The 19,881-nt window shown below is 45.8% G+C and overlaps 1 protein-coding gene across 12 annotated transcripts in view; it reads left to right on the top strand.

Annotated features, from left to right (window-relative positions):
• The window catches only part of LOC5668278 (calphotin), a 67,831-nt gene that overhangs the window by 20,021 nt on the left and 27,929 nt on the right, over positions 1-19,881 (top strand). For 2 of the 12 annotated variants that reach the window (XM_061662272.1, XM_061662265.1), the window contains exons 1-3: positions 1,209-1,335; positions 4,986-5,459; positions 17,035-17,117. The exons of 2 other annotated variants lie outside the window; for them this stretch is intronic. The gene's annotated coding sequence lies outside the window, so the exon portion shown is untranslated. Of the gene's footprint in view, positions 1-1,188; positions 1,388-1,451; positions 1,701-4,985; positions 5,460-17,034; positions 17,118-19,881 lie in introns of those variants that run through there. 8 more of the 12 variants (XM_061662274.1, XM_061662269.1, XM_061662268.1 and 5 more) reach the window with 6 other exon arrangements.

Genomic DNA, 19,881 nt, shown 5'->3' with positions numbered 1-19,881 from the left:
AGGCTCTACAGGCTTTCTGAGCTCTCGATCTGAGAAGAGCACGAAATGCAGGATTAGATTGTGTGACGAGCATGAGTCGCATTATCAAAATTATTGGGTGCCGAGCATTATTGTGGCAGACACACGTCTTAGCGGTTGATACGTTGGAATCTCGTAACTCTGATAGCGTGAGCAGCGCGTGATTTTGGAATGTGACAAAGAGAGGAACGAAGAATATGTAGATCCGAGTGGCGTCAGGTTTTCAGTCGACTTTGAAATCCATCAACTTAGGAACTCAGAACTCTCTGAGGCGATGATCTTATTTCCGCACCATGCATTTAACCCACATTGCAATTTAAAGAGACAGAGAATGGCATCAGGTAGAAGGGGCAAACTTGTAACTCTGTGTGCCGTGCTGTTGTGAAACAGACCCTTCTTCCTCGTTCCAGTTCCCGCTTTACGGAGCCATGCGAAATCCATTGATGATTCATCTGGTATTTGTAGAAGCCGCAACATCTATAGACACAAACGGCGGGCCCATCACACCATTCGGGGGGCACTTGATCGTGTTTGCGGAGAAAAATATGACTCACCGCCGGTACCACAACATCCCCCCCCCCCCCCCATTCGAGCAGGCAAATTGTGTGCCGATTTCTTTCGGTTTAACTTTTGCATCAAGTCAGCACAGCCCTTCAACAACAGCGGCAGCAGCAGGACGCCCGATTTTACCCGGTTGCTGGGCATATCGTGGCATTTCACTCTGACACATTCCAGTAGAACCAGCACCCGGGGTGTACATCTATTCCAGCCCCGGAGGTTCCAGTTTTCATTGTATCTCGCTCTCTCTTTCTATCACACTTGTGCAGGATGTGACGGATATGTGCGTGGTGTTAGTTGTTTTGTTGTTGTGTTAGTCTTCTCCCGTCTAAATGCAGCCACAGAACAACGGGTCGTATGTATGTGTGTGTGTGTGTAGATGCGTTAAATGTGCACAGGTGAAGGAGCGATTATGCGATTGTATGCGTGCCGAGTTTCTCTCAGCGCGTTTGCTTTGTGTTGCACACTAACAAAGAAGCGAGAGCGAACGCTCTATTGCCCTTTCCCTTCTTTGCCCTGCGGTTTGTTCGCTCTTGCTCGTCGCTTTTCTGTATCGCTCTTTCTCGCTTTCTCTCCTTCCTAACGGGGCAGCGCGCAGTGTTTCTATGTGTGTGCGCGCTGCTGAATCGCTCTGCTATTGCTGCCGCTTATCCCTTTCGGGAACGCGCGTTTCGGGCAGCTTCTCTTCTCTCTTTCGTCGGGCGGCACTCTCATTCCGTGTTGGACGTTCGTGCTGTGAAGAGGCGTTTAATTTTCCCAGTGAGTTTCTCGGTTCGAAGCCTGCGATTTTTTGAAGATTTGCTTGGTTTTGGTTGGTGTGGAGTGTGGTGTTGTGCCGTTTTGTGTGTTCGTTTTTCCACCACCACTCTTGTGTTGGATGGGTTTGTGGTTGGGTGGGGGCATCCTTTCATTCCCTTTTGGGAAAGAGCACACACACACAAAGGGGGAGGGAAATTGATTGTTTGCAGTGAAGATCGGCCATATTTTCATCTTGTTCGCCGGGGGTTGATTTTAAACCAAATCCAAAAAGAAGCACCGATGTACGTGTGTGTGCGCGCGCCCATCGTTTGACACTGCTGTGTGAACAAAGTGCCCCTGGCAATTGCTGTGTGTTTGTGTCATATGTATGTGTGTAACATTTAAATGGAGAAAAACAACAAAAAAACGGAAGCTAAATGGAGTGCACAAAATTTGAAAATAAAAAAAAAAACCAAAGAAGAGGATGCTCAGTGGTGATGGCTGGCCAGTGAACATACTGCTAGATGTGCCAATGTGCGTGTATGTGTTTGTGCCGTGGGGCATCGCCTTGTTCAGGATCATCCCACGTCCCCTGCGATTCAAGGCTCACTTCGATATATGGATGGTTGTGAAAATTTGCAAACCTGCGTGCTCTTCTGCTGCTGTGTGTGTGTGAAAAACAAACCACGGACATGTTACTCGTGTTGCAAATCCACAGGACGTAGAGCAGAGAGTTGTGTGTTTGTGTGTGCGTGCTGCAAGGAGAAATGAAAGTGCACAAAAGTGTTAGACAATGTACCCTCGCCGATACACTTTGCGGGGGAGGAAGCTGTGTGTTAAGGGGGTGAATTTCCTCCCCCCCCCCAGTGTGCAAAAATGGTGCGCTTTGTTCTCTCGCTCCCTCCATCGGGTAGGGGACGCACACACGACGCGCCAGATCCATGCAAAGGGAAAACTCATCCCTGATCTTCTCAACAGGAAAGCGCCAGTGCTGGCACATTTTCCTAGCGCTGGCCCCGAAATTCTCTCTTTCTCTCTCGCTCTCTCTCACTCTCCAGCTTCCAGCCTTTCCATCCTCTCTGCTCCTATATTCAGTGGATCTTACGGGGGGAAGGGGGTTAGATGTGTGGAGGATAATTTTTCCGGACGGGGGTAAGAAAATGAATTCCCTGTCTTGGTATGGCAGCTTGCGCTCCTTCTTCCTCCCGAAACGACTAATGCGTGCTTCCCCCAATCCATCCTCCACTCCCCTTTCAAATCATAACCATCATGATGATGGTGGTGGTGGTAAACTTTTGCTCTGCACGGTTTTGAGAGCAGCAGTTCCCCTCTCCGCCCCATCCATCACACGATCGACTCTCGCTCCTTTTACCACCACAACCATCAAACGGGGTCAGTGTTCAATTTTTGACCGTTGCTTTTTTTTCTATGATATATTGCCCCCCCCCCCCCCCCGCCGTCCCCCGGCGTGAGCTGCTGTCGATTTGAATTTTCTCCACTCGACTTGGCATGTGAGGCTTTACGCTCATTTGCACCGTTTTTTTTGGGTTTTTTTTTCGCCATAGGAACATTAGGTGATGTTGGTTGCCCCTACTCCGCGCTTCCCTGCTTTGTAACGCTTCTTCGTCGAAAAACCGCATCGGTGGGTGATTTTTTTGTTGTTGTTGCTGCTGCTGCTGCCCCCCTGCATGTCCAACCCGATCAAATTGCATACGCGGAATGAATGGGCTGATAGTTTGAGTTTTATGAATATAGAGGTCACTGTACAGATGGATGAACAACGGTCCTCAGAAAATCGGTACAGCAAGACAAGATCGTGTACATTTTTTTTTTGCAAAGGTAGCAATACGGCAGGGACCAAGGAACCAGGTTAATCTTGGTTTTGGTGGAAGAACGCTCTCTGTGCTACCTGTTCTTCAGCGCGTGCAAGCAGGATTAGCGTCGCATTCTTCTTCTTCTTCTACTTCACCCCTCTCCTAAAAGGGTGCAGGCTTAAGCATAAAATAGCAGGAAGAGTTAATGTGCCTCAGAACTAGTTTTGCCGGGTTGTGTACCCACGGGCAACGTGGGTTCGAAGAGAAGACATGGCTCAAGATCTAGCCATACCTTCGCTTCGCTCCGTTCTTGAGCAACGACCGGACGAGGCACGGACGTTGTCTTATGTTCTGCAAAAACCTTCCTTTTCCTTCGTTAAGACACGCTCACACACACACCGTAATGTGCTTGTCATTAAGCCATTCATTCGCGAGTTGCTGCTGCTGCTGCTGCCGCCGGTTCGCGAATCTTATCGCTTTGGTCCACGGCAGGAAGCGCACGGCGTTGTCTTCTTGCTTCCGTTGGTGCGTTTAGCTCTACCGCCACCGGTTTATGTCTCCCGCCGTCCAGTGTCCTCCCCGTACAAGATTCTCTTTTCTGCCCACGTTTTTAACCCTTTCCGTGTGTATGTGCTCTGGTCGGTTTTGCGTGCAAATCTGTGCATGTGTATGTGTGGTGGACACCCTGTGTATGTGCGCGCGTGCGTGTCTCGCACACACCCGGAACATCACCCGGCTGAAGGAAGAGACAGGATACATCGAGATATACGAGGAGAGGCACACGCACCCTAGGGAACAACTGCCGGCAACAAAACACATCTCCCCACACATAATTTTCAACCTTCATTCGCTTCATTCGCTTCGTTGGCGCACAGGCAATAGACGGGAATGATGCTTCAATGAAGAGATAATACTGGGATGGCGGCATGGCATGGCGGCAGCAGGAGGTTGAGGTTCCCTCCAGAGGTCCAGCGACAGTGAGGGGAGCAGCAGCAGGGAATATGGTGTGGCTTGGAGGGGTTTTTGCAACGCGCACACACCCTTCAATCGACTATATAGAGTCGAGCAAAACAGGCAACCGATAGAGGATGGTCAGCACACACTCCCATGGGTGGTTCGCATGGAAGCAGCAGAAGAAAAAAAAAAAACCGCGACCTAACAACCTCTAAAACGAACGAACGCAAAGAATGGCGAAAGGCGCAAAGATGATGCGAGGAAGCGATGCGAGAAGAGGCAGTTTTTGCAATAAAATCTGGCTTCAACGGGCGAATAACGGCGAAAAGGGAAGTGCAGCATCAAGCAGCAGCAACATACACACCCCGAGAAAGAGAGAAAGAGAAGGTCTTGTATATGACGTGTGCACACGGTTGGGCACGGCGACGTCCGGCCGAAAAACGTTCTTCTTTTTCCACCATTTCTTTGTTTTGTGCCCCTCCTCTTCATCGACAAGAAGGCAAGCGCGAAGATCTTTGCTGCATTTGCTTTTGCTGGCTTGGGGGTTGGGATTGGGAAGATTGGGCTTGGTCGTGAAAAAAAGGGAGAAAGGAAAATCTTCACGCGACAGGGACACAAGCGTGGTCGTAAGATATGGATCACATCGAAACTTTTTTGTAGTCAATGAAGCAAAGAGAAAGGACACACACACACACAGCAAAGAAGGAATGTGTTTTGGCGCTACAACAAGTTTGCTACTGTTCATCGCTCGCTAGCTCGCCAAAAACGCAAATCGCGCGCTTGTGTGTGTGGCAAAGGAAATTTGAATCCAGTTTTGTTGCTGTGGCCTTCCCCCTTATTTCCCCCCTTCAAAAGCGTTCTTTCACCCAAACACATGCTTTGTTCTCTTTCTTCCCCCGGCAGCAATTTAATCGAGTGTGCCAAGTGCTCGTTTTGCAAGTGCGCTTTTCTGTACAAAAATACCCACAGTGCGTGCGAGTGTTTCGTATTTGCGTATTTGTTGTCATCCAGAAGGTAGCGCACAATCGAAAGTGTGCGTGCGTGTGTGCGTGTGATTTGGAGAAGTGCATGTGAAGTGTGGCGTGTGTGATCATCTTCCCCGTCTGCTGCATCAACAATCGTAGTGAAAGAAGTGTTGTTGCTTCGTCGTGACACAAACGCACGCCAGGAGAGAGAGAGGGTGATTAAGAAAGCAAACACATTTACTCGAGAAAAAAGGAAGAAGGTGTGAAGTTGGCAAATCGTTTGCCGCCAAGCCCCCGCTCTCCTGCATCAAGTTGTGGAAGTGTTCGTTGTGTAGTCGTTTCGCACACCTTCCTCTGGAACACGTCGCGAAGAGTGCAAGGCTCCGGAAAGTGTGGCCGTAATATTTTAAAAGTAAGTAAATCATTTAAAAGCGAAAACATTAAAATGCAGTGAAGGTGAAGCGATTCTCTTCCCACACCCACCGACGTTAGGAGGAGGAAGTGTGCCCTTTAGAGCTACATCCCAGTCAAACTGGTCTTCTTTCTTCTGTGTGCGTGTGTGGGTGGGTTTGTTCGGAATAATGGCCGGGTATTTCATGAGGTGTAATCTCAAAGGGAGCAGCGAGATGATGGGTGGGCGTGATTGCTAAAACTTTTGGGATGTCCAGCAGAAAAAAAACGACGCGGAACAACATAAATGAATCCTTTCACATGTCAGGTCAATGGTCGGATGGGATCCACCTTGATTAATCTGGGGGTTTTTTATGAGTTTTATATTTTCGTCTTTTTTTAAGGTAAAATATCCAAATTAGACCATTTGCTTGGCACACAACAACCCTCTCGTTAGCAGTGATTGTGAAGGAAAAATTAAATTCCCTTTGCGCCAGAGAAAAAAAAGGGAAATAAAAGGGAAGTGGAAGTGAACCCCCCACCCCGCCGTCACGGAACATGATACACACGACTTGATTTTGGGCAAACTTTTCCGCTTGGCATGGCATGTCAAACCCGCTCCACCACTTCTCCAGCGGGCGTATCATCTTACGCGTGCACACATTTAACTGCGCTGCACATGCATGCACCATGATAGCCTTCTGCTTGCACCACAAACGTCGTGTGTCTTCCTCTGTCCATCATATCACTGGCCCGTTGACATGACACGCAGGAACGGGAACAACACACAACAACAGGGACAGGGTCGTGGAGCACTCAAATCGGTCATTTTTGCCCGAGCACACTGAGCACACACTACTACGCGCGCGCTTCTCATGTTTTGAAAAGCCCCGTCCACCGTCCCCGTGGAGTAATTATAAGTCATGTACGGCTTGCAAATATCCGTTTTGGAAATTACGCTTCTCTATCGCAAACGGACAAGAGGCAGCCAAGGGCCAAGGGTGTAGGAGGGAAGCGTGCCTGACGACTGAGGGGAAATCGTGAAATGAAACGCACAATTTCAACATAATTGTGTTTGATTCGCCTGGGCGGGCCGGGCCGGGCCGGACTGCGTTGGCAAATGTTTTGTTTATGCCATTTTGCCACCCCGCTTGTATGCAGTGCCTCTCCCTTTATCATCCCCCTACGGAAGAGGGGTGGGGGTAGCTTTCTTCATCTTGCACAGTTGTGTGAGCGAAATCTCACTGGCGGAGGAGGTCCGCGCCATATCCATCGAAACAGTTTACTTTTTTGTGCTCAAACATTCCACTTTCTTACGGGGCGGTTTTGTGTGTAAAGATCGGTATCCATTCTGTGGAATTACTGCTAGTTGTGTGTGTGTGTTTTTTTTTCTGTTTGTCTTAAACACGATACACTTCAATGAAGCGCTAACAACATGCGCGGCTCAGTTCGATCCCCGTTGCCGGCATATCGGCAGCGCGCGTCCTATGGGCGCTTGTGTGGGCAAACGCATTTGATAAAAAAGAGAGTAACAAAAAAATGTTGCACTGATCGCGTACCCGCGGGGGTTTGTTTTGTTAATCAGCATTTTTTTTTTTATATTTTTGTACGTGGTTTGCTTAGTCCCACAGCCTCTACAAACCACTGTACGCAAGAGACAAAGTGTATATTTGCGCCCTTGAGGCATTCGTACTTCTCCACCGAACGAACTGTTTTGTTTTTGCTATTGTGGTAAGATATAGGTTTAGATTTGCTGGGGCAGAGGGAGAGCTGGATGGATAATGTTACCGGGGGAAATAAACAAATGAGAAGTACAGTACGAGGGGTATGTGTGTGCGTTACGATGAATCATTGGTATGGCGAAGAAATGTTTCAATTTCACAAGATGTATGTATGTGACCACTGTATAACAAAAAAAAAAATCAAATTAGGATTGTAAAACACATCCAATGGAACACCACAATACAAGTGTACAGAAGGGATGATGCAGCTGAATGGTTTTTCTTGCCGTTGTTGACGATCATGGGAAATTCATACCACCTTCATCGTGTACAATAAAAGAAACATTGTTCGAGAGAAAGTGTAGAGTGGGCTCGGGTTTTGTTTTTTTATGCTTATCAATGGTATTGTGTTGTGAACATGTGCAATACTGTTCTTTGCCCCACGAAAGAGAAATGTAGTTTATGATGCTTACTTGCAAATGCTTCCAACTGCACTAGAAAATTTACTAGAAAATTGGCTTTACTAGAAAATTGTTTTCAGGATTTTAGGGTTTATTGAATGTATGGTTTCGTCCAGCAAATGGTACAAAAGTCCTTTTGATCGAAATTGGCAATGCGTTTTGAATAGTGATGGGAAAAATGAAGTTATCGTCGGAATCGATTCTGGCAAGCTCCGAAGTTTTCTGGAACCGATTCCGGATAGTAAGTTCGTCAGAATCAGCTCCGGATTCGAAATCGTCTTCGAAATCGGAGTCAGTTTCGGTATCTTCATAACAATAGGCGTTATCTGGAGCAAATTGCGATTCCCAGGTTAATTCTGATTCCGGATCAGATTCTGATTCAGAGCCAATTTTGTCGGATTCGGCCCCGGAGTTAACTATGGAATCGGCTAGTAAACTCTAAAGTAAACCCCGGAATTGGCCCCGGTATCGATTCCGGAATCGTTTCCAAAATCTCCTCCAGAATCGGAATCGATTCCAGCAACGGAATCGTTTCCGGAATTGATTCCGAGTTCCCACCACTAGTTTTGAAGTGACATTGAATAGGCTAATATCTCATACTACTAGCTTAGAACGATTAGAACTAGCTTAGAACGAACATGTCTAATCCTTTTATGCTCTCCAGTTGCTTAAAAATACACATCTAAGTCGATTATGTACAAAGAAGGTACATTTTAGCATACGTTAAAACCTAAATGTTTGGAAAAAGCGAACAACTTAAGCTCCACTTAAACCGTAATGGGTTAGACAGAGAGCCCGTGATTGATTGTTTAGAATTCAATTTTTCTCTCCACCGGAACCTGTTTGTGTTGAGCCGTAGGGGGTAGCTAGCAAAATTACGCCAATTTTATGCTCACTGAACATTGAAGAAATGCGAATATATATGAACACATTGGTCGCCTTTGCCTGCATTTCGTCCGGCAGGCCGGTCTTTTAAAACAGCTTCCCTATTATGTTGTGCCAAAGCGCGTTGTAAAGGGCCGAACAGTATGAAAACGGGTTGAGCTCTCCATCCTCTTTCTCCGTATGTTGTCGGTAAAATTTATCTTTCCCTCTCGCGATTTGCGTGGGAAGAAATCTGCCATACAGCAGCTGGCTCGCAAGAAAATAAGCATTACACTTATCTATGGTACACACCGGTAGTACTGAGGCCTCCTCGCTTGTTGGTCCAACTTATGCCGGACCCTCCCGGAACACACGCGACGCCGAATGGTGATGATGATGATGATGATGATGAAAAGATAAACGCTTTTAACACTCCACTTCTGGCCCCTGCAGCTGCTCCAGGGCACAGAAAGGCACAGCACAGTAAGGCGCAAATGCGAAGACAATACGAAGGAGAGGACAGTTGGGTGGAATGAGGAGGGGTTGAGTGCAGCAGCAACTTCAACATCGTTAATGCTGTGTTGGCTGACGCTTCTAAACATTGCCCCCGGCGGCCGGCTCCGGTGTGTGCGAGTGTACCATCATGAAAGCTGTGCCTCCTTTTGTTGTGAGCCCATCCGGCGCGTCTCTTGGCTCTGTGCACTACTTAATTCAATTGTGTAACGGTTAGTGAGAGCACTTTGTTGTGGAGTAGCATCTTTACCTTTAGTGTGTGGTGATACTTTTCAAGCTGAATAGAAAGTGGCTTCTGTCGCTGGTACTTCTGGCCAGAGAGAAGATCTTTATTGGGTATTGTTTCATTACGGGGTACGACCGTTGACAGAAGTAAAACGTTGTCTGATTGTATTAAAGGATTGGTTAGGGATTTTGTGTGATGCATCTGTAGGGGGTTTGCAGTGCAATATAAACAAACAAAATACCTAAACACTGCATCATGCGCATCGCGGAGACACTCTCCTTCTGTTGGGCCCGTCAGTTGGAAAGATCAACAGCGCGCCGGACACTTGATATTGAAGTCAAATCTGAGGAGGAGAGTGTGCTGTTTGCCTAACGCCGCTCAATCTCGCTGCCTTGCCTTCACACTGGCGCAAAACTTCACAGAAAGGCGTGTCTCACCCCGTACACGACACATTGGCAATGCGAATTCGACGCCAGACAAAGGATCGTAACGCGCAGGAGGCCGGCTGGCTGAAGTCAAGGTTACGGAACCTGCCGTTGTCGTCGTCTTACACCCCTCAATCCATCTTCTCGCACGTCTGTGTTCTTGTCCGCTCAGCAACTCTTTTCGCCTCTCCCCCTGCGGAACAGGATCAAATATACGCACTCGGGACGGGGAGGGGCACGTTTTTTTAGTCTTTCCTGAAGTGTCGCGATTTGCATAGCCAAGCTGCTGCTATCGGCTAATATCGTATTACGTGCGGGCGCGTGAGTCGCGGGAGAGACGTGTAGTAGACGTACAATCGTCCACTCATTCAATGTCAACTACTGGGCGTCGACCAACATCGACAAGCCACATCCTCGCCTCTTCGCCATTCATGATGCATCATTGTCGGCACGGAACGACAAACCTCAACGGCGCAAGAAAAAGGCAACTACGCAAGAGGCTCCAGACGCGCCTCAACAACAAAAGCCGATCGGTGGAGAGTCTTACACACTCCTCTCCTCCTCGCGGGCAATTCGCGCCGCACAGCAAAATCAATCCACCGAGACAGTATGGTGCGCGACAAATAGCAAATATTTCACCCTTTGTTCGGACGCTTGAATTTGAATAAAGCACTATCAATACTGTATTGGACTGAGGAGTCTCCGACGAAGAAAACACAGTGAGACGTTTGCAAGGTTTTTTCGTGTGATTTCTACGGACATTGCTATGGGGAAGACGACAATGACGACCGCATGCCAAGACGCGAATATGTGTGATCCGGTTGGAAGTTGGTCGATTTGTGTATTAGCGCCCCAAGACTACGGGGGAATGGGAAGACGACGCACTCTTCAAGTGGTTGAAGTATGCTGGCACCAAAGGTGTGTGTATACGAGGGTGGTGGTGGCTGGAAATGTAAAAAAAAAATAAGCACAGAAACACACAATCACGTCCAATCATTATTCATGGGCCCAACGTCGGAATGTCGTTCGCTGTGGAATGCGGAGTTTTACGCGCCTGTCGATAGCGAAAGTGCTAGAATGTGTTTCGGAGGGTTTTGCAGGCGTACGCGATTAGTAGGTTGTTTCTTCTTCTTTTTTTTTGTATCATCAGTAAACGTACACACTGGTGGTGGCTGTTTGTTTGTTGGACCTTCTCCTCTCCCTGCCTCTCTGAGCAGGGTCTGTGATGCGTAGTTTTTCCGTCGTTCCCCCCATCACTGTCCGTGGCTGTCGGCTGGTGCGTCCATCAGTGTTTTAAAAGGGTTTATCTCTGTTGAACCAGTTTGGGCCCGGCCTGTGTTGAAGGTCACACTACGTGCGCATTCGCCGCGCGTGTGTGAGGGGTGGTAAGATCTATCTTTTGGAGGCTTTTTTGTTGTTGCTACTTGTTGTTGTTGTTGAGAGTTGCGATTGTTTACGAAACTAGATGTGTCAGACGGGCTGCTACATTAGAGTCTACATTAAAATATTCCATTTTAATACTGTCACCGCATGATAATGAGCTGGAACGAATTTACGAGGAGATAGATTCTAGTAGTGGTGTAATCCTTTGTAAAGATTCATTCATATGAATCTTCAGTGATGATTACTCCTGAATTAAAAAAAAAACTTCAGTGATGAGTGTAACGAATCTTTAGAGATTGATGGATTCACATCTGAATTGAATTTCGGATCTAATCTCTAAGGATAAAAAAAAACTGGAAGAATTCGTCAATCTCCAAAGATTCATATGAATCTTCAAAAAATTATTGAATCTTGGAAGATTCATGAATCGTTTTGGAATATAGTATATCTAAGGATAAATCTCTAACTTTTGACATATTGAGAAACTGTGCCGCCTGAATGGAGTCTCAGTTCCCAGTTTCTCAGTCTCGTGTATTTTGAATCGTTTTCAAGCATCATGTCGTTGTCATCTTTGGAAGTGGGTGGATGAATATTTAGTGATACATGAATCTTGGTTAATCATGACTCAACAAATGAATAAATCTTTACAGTTCCAATAATGTTTGACGAATCATACAAATATTTGCAGAATATTAAATAATTGGAGCTTCAAGAATCTCAAGATTATGGATTCAAATGAATCACTTTGAAAATTAACTCAGTTTCATGAATAAGAATCTGAATTACCTATGTTTAGATTGTGGTCATCATTTGTAGGATATCCAATGTGAGATAGTTTAGAAATGGGCATCTTTTTGTAAGCAATTTCCATAGGAAGTTCAACTCATGGACTGATCTTTTTGCCTTCCGGGAAGTACTTAAATCTACTGCTTGATTTAATTCCTATATAAATACATCCCACGACGTGTAGCGCAAAAGGAAACTCTGTAAACACACATCACGTGCCTGTGTGCCTTGGGTTCAAGGGAGTATTTATTATTTCCAGTCGAGAAGGATCTCCTAACCCTCACAGAGAGATACGTACGACGACGTCGACGTGTAAACATTCCGCAGCGATCCCAGTTGTTTGTTTACGGAGGCCCAATGCAGTTAGGCGGCGCGTGGGAGCAACTGGAGACTGACAATTTATTTGTGTAACATTAGGTCAAAGTGTAGCATCGGCATCGAGGGGTTTCTCGCTACAAGAAAAACGGAGCACCGTGAGGAAAGGCTAATGCTCTCGCCTATCGTCGATCGGAATAGGCGAGATAGGTTCGAAACGGGGAAAAAGGCAACACCAGCAGGACTCATGTCATCGTAGCAGAGCGCAATGTGAACTCTCCGGGTCACAAAGTTCTGGGTTCCGGATTGAGCAAGCTGTTGAAAGCCAATAGAGCTGTTGCGCTGTGTCGATACACCACTGCTGACCAGCGATTGGGTTACCCTATGGGTTCTTTTTGGTTTGGGGTGTTTGGATGTATCCTATCCGCATCAGCCAACAAAGCCTCATAATGCTCTACCAGCTAGCCAGATAGGTTTTGGGTGCGGATTGTGTGTTTTCTTTCTTTGTTTTGTTTTCTACCTCACCACACACACACACACGGTGGTGTAGTTGTAGTGGTAGTAGCAGTTTCGTTGTATGTTTCTATTTTATCTGACTGGAAACATCTTTTTGGACTTCCGGCTTTACGGGCCCCGGACCTCGAATAGAGTTCCGGAGAGCGAATGTTCTAGGCGGGCTCGTGTGTGTGTGTAGCTACGGGGCAGTGGTTAATAGATATTTCCTTCCATTACAGCTCCATAGACCTGCCAGCTCTGGTGAGGAACGAAGTGTCGAAGTGAAAGAGTTTCTTGTGCACTGTTGTTGAGCGTACATTTGTGGTAGAAAATTTGCCCCCGTTAATACCGCACACACATATTACACCGAAACGCGTATGCGGCCATTTTCGCTACGGTAATTTCCGCGCCCCGCATACCACATTGTTGTCGGGGGTGTTGGTTGGTGGTTAGATGCGCGAGTTTTCGGAGGTCGTGTATATAAGTGTGTGTGTGTGCGTATTAGCGGGCGTTGTTGATTATTTATATAGATTCCCGTGCGCGGGTCCGCGGTCCACGTGGCACGGGCGGTTTAATGGCCTTTTGCTTTCGCGTTCTGGATGAGAGAATTCATTCTACAATCTACCTCTTTCTACCTCCCCCATGCCAAACCCGCGGGCTCCCGGAGCACTCTCCGCTTGGTGTGGCATTCCGTTCCCGTCATCTGGTTGTGCCGTTGGGTTTCCATCGACCTCGGCCAGCCAGCAGCTCTTATGGTAGCAATTTTATTATCGGCATCTCATCGCAGGTTTTGTTGTACTCTCCCTCCCTCGGTCGTGGTTGTTATTGTTTTACTGTACTGTGTTGATATTATTTCTGCAACAACCGGCAAACCATGGGCTTTTGACGCTCGGTTCTGTATATGCGCTAGTAGATTTGAGATGAGAGAACATCCATTTGTAATGTTAGTTTTGCTTTTGTGTGTAGCTCTTGTTTCATTAGTTTGGGGAAGTCGTAAATTTGAGCCTGTGTGGGATCTTCGGAATCACGGCCATAACATCATGTGTTTGACCTGCTGGTCTCAATGGTGAATGTGTAAATGTTTTCCCATTTATCGTTACAAACTATGAAATTTGTTGATGGTAAAACTTTGTAATGTACACAATGAAGAAATTGCTTTTGAAAACAGTTTTTTATCTTCCGCATAAACAGAGCTCCTTTCTTAAATTGAACCATTTTCTGCGGCGGCTGGCTGTCCAAGGAAAAATGTGAAACATAACTCAGCTAATGCGTAGGATTTAAGGCTTGAAGGCTGTTGTTTGATTGAAACCCCGCTTGACTTCGCCCCCCAAAGCATCCTTTTGGACCATCGCCTCCACTTTCTTCCAGCACAGTCAGGAATGATATGAAAAGTATTGGTCTTCTACAAAACAGCACGCTGTTGTGGCATAACGGCAACAGCATATAACGGCCGTCCGAGATGCGCGCTTTCTCGTGGGCGGTGGCAGCGGTGGAAAGTCGTCGACAAGATAATTTATGGTGGCCGATCTTTCGATCTCTTGATGAATTTAAAGTCGTAAAAGGAAAAAGAAAGAACGAACATAGCACACATACACATCACGCAATGTTTGGTGCTACGTTTTGGACACGGGGTACGGGGTCTTCTCTCCGTTCGGCCTACGGTTTCGGCGGTGACCGTTTTGCATTTCTATGGAAAAAGGGTTCTTCTACCTTCACCTTATTATCTTATTGTCTCGTTAAGCTCTTCTCTCCTCCCTCGTGTCCGATGCGATTTGTGATCCGGCCGAGGCGTTGAACATTGTAAAGGGAAAGGATAAAAGAAAGAATTGTTGGTAGCTTTACAAGCTCTCCCCCTGTCCATATCATCCCTCAAGCCCGATGGGATCTAGTTACATCCTACGCGCGCCGTTATGCCACACGAATGGAGAAATGGTGTGCAGTAGAAGCAGCAGAGTGATGGTGTTCTCGCCACCGCGACAACTCAACACGGAAGACAATTATGAATAAAACATGGAGGTAAAAAGTAATGTTGGTTAACCCCGTTGGCCACGTGCACTCACTCTCCGGCATCAGGCTTGTAAAACTGTACTTTTTTTTATTTGGAAATTGTACACCACCTTCTTTTACTGCCTGCCTGCCTGCCTGCCTGCTTTCTCACCATCCGGAAGAGGGGAACGCGAGAGCGCTTCTGGCTCGGTACACTATTTGCGCCTGACGGTGTGTGGTGCCGGCCGACAATGAGTCACGGTTTGGCAAAGGAAGGTTTAGGGTTTTGTGTGAAAATTAACAGTAGCACATTACCGTACTTTCCCTTTTCTCCTTATTTGGTACGGTAAGGAAAAGGTTTACCTTGTGACGAAGATGTTGTAATAGTTGTTCTCCTGAGTTTCTGGTCAAAAGAGCAACTTAATATTGATATAACCTTTTACATCAAATGTCTGCATTATAACATAGAAAAGATAGCGTGATTTTTCGCTCGTTCATCAAACAGAGTCCTCATTGTATCATTTTCTTTCATTAATTTCTACGGTCAAAAGGGTGAAAATCATCCGGGCTTTCCCCAGTCCTAAAGCCACTCCCATTAGAACCCTTAGCAAAAAGGGCAGAGCCCGAACCGATTATTTGTCAATGGACTATATTGAGCCCTGTCAGTGTCGTCGCTCTCTTTTGTCAGTCAAATTCTCGCATTATCGGATCGGCGCGGGAAGGTCTTGCTTTTCTTCACACAGGCGAGAACCGAATCGTGTCTAACTTATTTGCCCTTTTGTCGGTTCTGGTATCCCTTTTTTCTCCCGCTCCTCGGCAAACCGTAACACACCAGTAACCAGAAATTTTGAGCCGGAAACACGAATCCTTAGACGTCTCTGGAAACAGACAGCCAACCGCTACAGTTGAGCGATATCGGGTTAGATAATGTGCCCAGGGAATGGTGAGAGCAATCAACCGTGGATGGTGAAGAGGGATAGGTGATGATTGCATGTCACCAAGATTAATTGATTTTGAGTTGTGAATCCCATTTCCATTCCCTTAATAACATGATGCTTGAGGATTATGTGTTAACACAGCAGAAAGTGAAAAGGTTTGGGGGGTTTGTTTCTTATCAATAAAAAAAGTGACAAATGTGATCTTTCGGCTCTCTATCCCTTTAGTCAATGTGTCAGTGTCAATTGCTATGCTATAGCAAAAATAGTTTATCTGGATTTGAACCTAATTAAAATTCATCTGAAGCTAAAGCAACGCACAATATTATTTACTTATTTCATACCAAACCCAGGCGTGAACGCGTTTCTTCCTCGACGACAACTCTTCCCGAGGTTCGTCGCTTTGTTTTTTTTCATTTTTTTGGGTGACGTATATATGCCTCTCACCGGAGTACGTGCGGATGCGGAAAGCGAACGGAAATGCTCGGTTCCGGAAATGGAAGCCGAATGACGTATTGATGTACTCATCAAATCGGTATCTTCTTGACTAGCTCTAGAAGTGGAGGTGGTGCTACAACGTGATACGAATTGGCCGGTTAGCATTCCACCATCTTCTCACCTATAGATTCGTTTTACTTCTCCTCGCACCCGCTGGGTTTCTCTTCGCTTGGACAGCAGCGGATGTTATGTTATTGAAATATTAATTTCTTTCTCAAGCACTTTTTTCGGCCTTCGTTGGCTGTTGCTGCTTTCACGCCTCTCGTTCTCCTTCTCTCAGTTCGTGGTTGTTCTGTTCGGCGTGCTGTGCGCGTTCAGTATGCTACTTGAGCGAAATATCGAACCTTGACGGATTTGAGCATGAAGTCATAATTCATTCGTAAGAGGATAGACACACACACACACAGTACGATGGGTCGTGTATTTTCCCAACGGATGCCCGATTGCAACTGATTCGGTATTTCGGACCATGCTTCTTCGTGGTCAGGCGCGCAGCAGCGATATGCCAGCCATCATCGATTTAGGTATTCAGGAAGCGATTCCAAATCTTCGCTTACTTTCCTTGTGATTTGTATGCGGAAAGCCGGATGGCGTTGGTGGTGGTGGTAGCGTATGATGTGCGACATTGATTGGCTATCAGAACACAGAGCCTAATGCCAAATAAGATGGAAGGAAATTGCTGATGGTTCAATGATTTGTGCCAAGGGTACGTGATAGGTTCACGCAGATAGGGCCGCAGAGGCAAATTATGATGTACGGAGTTATTTGTTCAGAGATTCGGAGTTACTTCAATGCGTTACACTACTTCTTTATGTCTATGTCAGTGCGAACATTGAATGAGAAATGAGGAAAATATTATACGTGATGAAAGATGTGTTTTAAATATGGTTTTACAATTATTGATTTATATTTCCTATAAGCATTTCAGATATGATATTTTAACAATAATTCTAATGTAATATTTGTTCTTGTTTCTTTTCTTTTTCTAGGTAAGTTGGACAGTTGGAAGTTGGTTCTAAACGTTTGCTGATTTTGATTGCTGATTTGTCAACCTCGATTCAATCTCTATACGGTATTTTAAACTAAATCTATATTGAAATTTATTTTAGGTATTTGTATATATGACTTGTATTAGCAAATAGAGTAAGTTTTAATGTTTTTGTAACTTGCTTATTTCAACCATTTCCCTTGCTGTGTTGACAACAGTCAAGACTACGGAAAATGTTATCAAATTAGCGTTTCAGGTTGACTAGGAAACGTTTGAATGAGTGTTACGCTCGTGCAAACGATGGTTATAGCCGTTTTTGTATAAACAGCATTCCTTTGCTGTTTTGATAAGACGACGCCTAGCTTTTGATTTGTCGCTTAAAATAGCATCGTAAGCATAATACCGTTCAAGCACGTGGAGTGTTGCCAGATAAGCGATTGTCTTGCAGGTTTGTTTACCGCTGTAAGAAAGGCTGCATGTGTGTGTGAGTGCGTGTGGATTATGTTTCAGGAAATAATTTATGATTTGTGACCATGGGCGAATGCGTTTATTTTTGCTCCCGCTTCGTATCTTTGCCTCCTTTACTTTGGGACCTACAGGAATGCTGTTAGTGTGTGTGATAAGAGAGTTGTATCCTTGACTTATTTTTATTTGTCTGGATGGAATCTCAACTGAAAACAAGTTTATCTACCTGTGTTACAGCAAAAATGCTTAAATAGAATAGGTCACGTATAGCCTAATCAAAGAGAGGTGCCAGAGGGAAATAGGAAGGTTTGGCACACTAGCAGAATTGGACATTTTAATTATGATGTTTTATAGTCGTACCCAATTATGACTAAAATAAAAGTAACAAACGATCGTCATGCTTTTATAATTGTTGAGAATAACGTTCATGATTAAAGCGATAGCGCACTATAATGATATTTCAAGCGTCTTGTTCCGGGAGCCAATGCATCATTTTTTTTAGACCTGTGCTTGATATTCTTTGTTCCATGTTGTTGCATGTTTTTCCCAATGTTTGTTCTCCAATCAGTATGTCCATGCCGCAAGCCTCAAATGCTCTCGTTCTTTTTGTTGTAAATGCTTGTACCTCGTTTGCACAATCTGGGCCAGCAAGCAAAGAAGATGAAGAAGTTCGTGCCGGCACAATCAATTTGCACACCAAAAGAAAGAGAACCTACCTTTGCGAGAACCGATCGCCGGCAATGTCGTGACTTCTGCAAAATTTGATTAGCAGGCGCGTGTTTTCGCTTGTTCCGTTCCGGCAGCACGCTTGTTTACTTCTTTTGTGTAACGTTTGATGATGAAGTTGGATGGTTGTTTGATAAGTAGGGAGAGAGAGAGAGAGAAGGAGGCTGTATACAGCACGAGGTAACATTAATCAATTTGGTTTGACTTTTAGATGAGATATGCGCAGAAGCTTCGAAGGTGGATGATGCGATTGATGCCCACCGGACGACGGCCCACATTATCGGCCACACTGAGATGTAGACAAACAGTTCAGCATTCTATTTCTTAAATTTTACCAGCAGCCAATCATTACAAAAAAAAACATTACTCTTCCACTGAAAGTCTGGTGACGCTATCGGTGACGCAAACGCAGGTGCGCAACAAACGGGCGGTGCAACCGCGAATGAAATTGCTTTGTTAAAAATGCAAATAAAAATTGATGCTGAAACACGCCGTCACGTGTACACGATCTTGGCTGGCACGCCACCGATAGCTGTATTCTGTGCTCTCTGTGCCCTTTAGAAAAGCGAACAACTTTGCTCATAAAACACCTTAAAATTGATTAGTTCTTTAGTGAAGCCAACGCCAATACTTGTACGGGCTTGAGCGTTTCCCCCCGATAAGGTTGTTTATAATAATGACGCTTCAGTGTGGCAGTTATTAGCCATTTTACCCTTTTGTTTGTTTGCTGGTTTGTTCGTTGTAAACTTTTAATTTAGCGGATATTACTTTCTTCATTGCAGTTTCCTGTGTCGGGTGCCGCACATGTGCGCGCGGGTCCCATGTGGTCGTCGTCCGGTGGTGCGCTCAGTCAGCGTTGTGTCGCCCGTGACGATTCCTCTGTGCGTGTGGCGCACAGCATTTGGGCTAGCGGCAGCAGCCAGAGTGTGTTTCGCAGGGTGGTAGTGGAGAGACACTGAGTTGCTGTGTTGAATGCTATTTTTATGACCATTATTTTATGGAACCTTCGAACGGACCAGAGAGAGATAGAACCGCCGGTTCGGTTGATGAGATTCCTGTTTCAGTATGTTTGACTGAATTTGCATACTAATCGCGCCTGGGGCGTGTGTTTGTGCCATTGGCGGCATTAAGCCATCCTTTGCCTAGCCCTCCCGAAGCCGAACCGGGTAGAGTGCTTCACCGGGGTGCCTTGTGTATGTTACTGGCGTTTGCACTTAACTTATTCGCTGCTTGTGTGCGATATTCTGCGATGTTTTTACTATTCTTGTTGTTGTTGAGTTTTCTAAGCCCCCAAACAACACATTCACTCACACACACACAGTCGGTAGTTCCGAAACAGACGGCGAAGACTGATGCGCACACCACTGCCTTTTGGGCCATGTCACACAACCGGCTTGTTAGGGTGTTGTTTTGTGGGTTTTTTTAGCATATGCCGGAAGTATTGAAGTTAACCTTTTTTTTGTTGTCGGTTCTTTTTTCTTCATGCGGCGCGTATCGAACACACAGTGACAAAGATAAAAATTTATTTTGCAGTCAAGCGGCGGCGGGCCCGTTTAGTGTAGAAATGGTTTTATGCATTCAAACTGACAGCGCAAGCGGCTGGTAGAGAGCCAAATTAATCCAACCTCCCCCCGGCCGCCGCTGCTATAGCGCTTGG

Source organism: Anopheles gambiae, chromosome 3 (assembly GCF_943734735.2).
Source record: "Anopheles gambiae chromosome 3, idAnoGambNW_F1_1, whole genome shotgun sequence".
Taxonomy (NCBI): domain Eukaryota; kingdom Metazoa; phylum Arthropoda; class Insecta; order Diptera; family Culicidae; genus Anopheles; species Anopheles gambiae.
This window is presented reverse-complemented; position numbering and strand designations above follow the sequence as displayed.